The sequence below is a fragment of the Pseudophryne corroboree genome, unplaced genomic scaffold, assembly GCF_028390025.1.
Source record: "Pseudophryne corroboree isolate aPseCor3 unplaced genomic scaffold, aPseCor3.hap2 scaffold_1843, whole genome shotgun sequence".
NCBI classification, from domain to species: Eukaryota; Metazoa; Chordata; class Amphibia; order Anura; family Myobatrachidae; genus Pseudophryne; species Pseudophryne corroboree.
In genome coordinates this window covers 32,501-34,678 of record NW_026968481.1, presented here as the reverse complement: position 1 = coordinate 34,678, position 2,178 = coordinate 32,501, and positions in this window count along the sequence as shown.

Sequence of the window (2,178 nt, the reverse complement as noted above, 5' to 3'; positions counted from 1 at the left end):
TAAGTCTCGTTCCGTTCTTCCCTTCAACTGGCCTGCGGGGGGCGCCGTGCGCGCGGACCGGCGTCCACCCCTGGCCGCTCCGGGACTTTGCATTCAAACGGGTGGGGTGTTTTTCATTTTTTGCCCCTGTTTTTCACTCCCCCCCTCTCAATCGTGTATTACCTCGGCTGGCCAGCGGGGGGCGCCGCGGCGGGGACACGGGGGAGGGTTCATCCGGGCGGACCGGGTACCTTTCGTCTGTTTGGGGCGAGTGCTTTTTTGAAATTTTTTTCATTTTATTTTTGTCCTCCCTTCGACCGGCCAGCGGGGGGCGCCGCGCGCGCGGACCGTCGGGGCCCGGGGCCCTGCGTCCCACTTACTTTCGCCCGACGGGAATCGTTTCTTTTGTTTTTATCCGAGAGGACACACGGAATCTGCACCCCCCGCAGTGGCGTCAGGCGGCCACCGGGGGGCGCCGCGGCGGGGATCGGGGGGGGCGCCCGGGAGCCGCCTGCCCGTCCGCTGGGCCAAGGGGGCCGGGGCGGGTCACGCGCCGCCGTCCCCCCCCGATCGTCTCGCTCCGAGCCGCCTCTGGCCACCGGGGGGCGCCGTCGGGTGGCGCGGGGGCGCCCCCGCCGCCCGCCGCCTCCCCCCGCACGCGTCGGGCCTCCCCCCGGGCCCCCGCGGGCCGGGGGACGCGGCCGGCGAGCGTCGGACTCCAGCGCGGAAGTGTCGCGGATGAGTGCGGACCGGGGCGCCCGCGGCCCAGCGGCACTTCCAGGGGCTCGGGGAGGAGATGGTTGAAGCCTGGGTGAAGCGCGCCCTCGGCCGTCCGTGTCGCTACCCGCCGGAGAACACCTCCGCCGGATCAGTAGGTACCAACGAGGCGAGCGAGAGAGCCGGGACTCTGTCCGGGGCCGAAAAGCCTGTTTCCCTGGAGCTTTTGCGAAAGGACCCGTGACAGAAGATGCGCGGAGCTCAGAGATCAGCATGGGCAGGGCCTTCTTGCATCCGATTTTGCCCAGGCAGGGCTCCAGGAACCGGGTTACAAAAAGCAAAAAGCCCTGGAGCTCAAACGAAAGGTTTAGTGACAAGATAGCCGTGGAGCTCCGATAACAGCATGGCAGGACCAGGATGGGGCCTATAAAGGGTCCACGGCGGGCATCCGTTGGAGCCCGACGTACGGGCCGGGCACGTCTCCTTCTCCCCCGGAGGCAGCGCCCCCCGGCGGGCCAAATCGGGTACTGCAATTTGTGGAAGTTTCGCAGATGAGTGCGGACCGGGGCGCCCGCGGCCCAGCTGCACTTCCAGGGGCTCGGGGAGGAGACGGTTGAAGCCTGGGTGAAGCGCGCCCTCGGCCGTCCGTGTCGCTACCCGCCGGAGAACACCTCCGCCGGATCAGTAGGTACCAACGAGGCGAGCGAGAGAGCCGGGACTCTGTCAGGGGCCGAAAAGCCCGTTTCCCTGGAGCTCCTGCGAAAGGACCCGTGGCAGAGCAGGCACGGAGCTCGGAGAGCAGCAGGGCCGGAGCTCGGAGAGCAGCAGGGCCAGGGCTCCCTCCCTTCCATAGGCTGCCCAGGCAGGGCTCCAGGAGCCCGGTACCAGCTCTCCCCGTCCGACAGCCTCCTCTCTGGAAGCGGAGAGCGGACGCAGTCGGGCTCCCGGACCGGGGCCCTGGGAGAGGGTTTGGGAGAGCCCTGCCGGGAGCCACCGGGACGGGCCCGTGCGGACGGGTGCGCGGCGCCCCCCGGCGGTCGAAGGCGGAACCGCGGAGGTCTCTCTATCTCTCTCTCTCTCTCTCTCTCTTTCTCCGGGACTCCCGGCCTCCCGTTCCCCCGACTCCCCCTTCCGAGGCCGAGACGGGGCAGCGCCGGGCGTCCGGCGGAGCCCGGCGCCAGGCCCGGCCCGTCCCCCTCTTCCCCCGGCGGCAGCGCCCCCCGGCGGGCCGAATCGGGTACTGCAATTCGCGGAAGTTCAGCCGATGAGTGCGGACGGGCACCCCTCGGGCCGGGAGGCGGCTCCAGGAGCCCGGGGAAGCGTCGGAGGACGCTCCGCGAGAGCGTCGCGCGCGCCGCCCGTCCCGCTACGCCCGAGGGAACCGGCCAGAGAGCATCACAGGTGGCGAACAGAGTCAAGCCGGAAAAGAGAAAACGGAGGGCTGCGGTTGACGCGAGAGAAGGGCCCCACGTCTCCCATTTC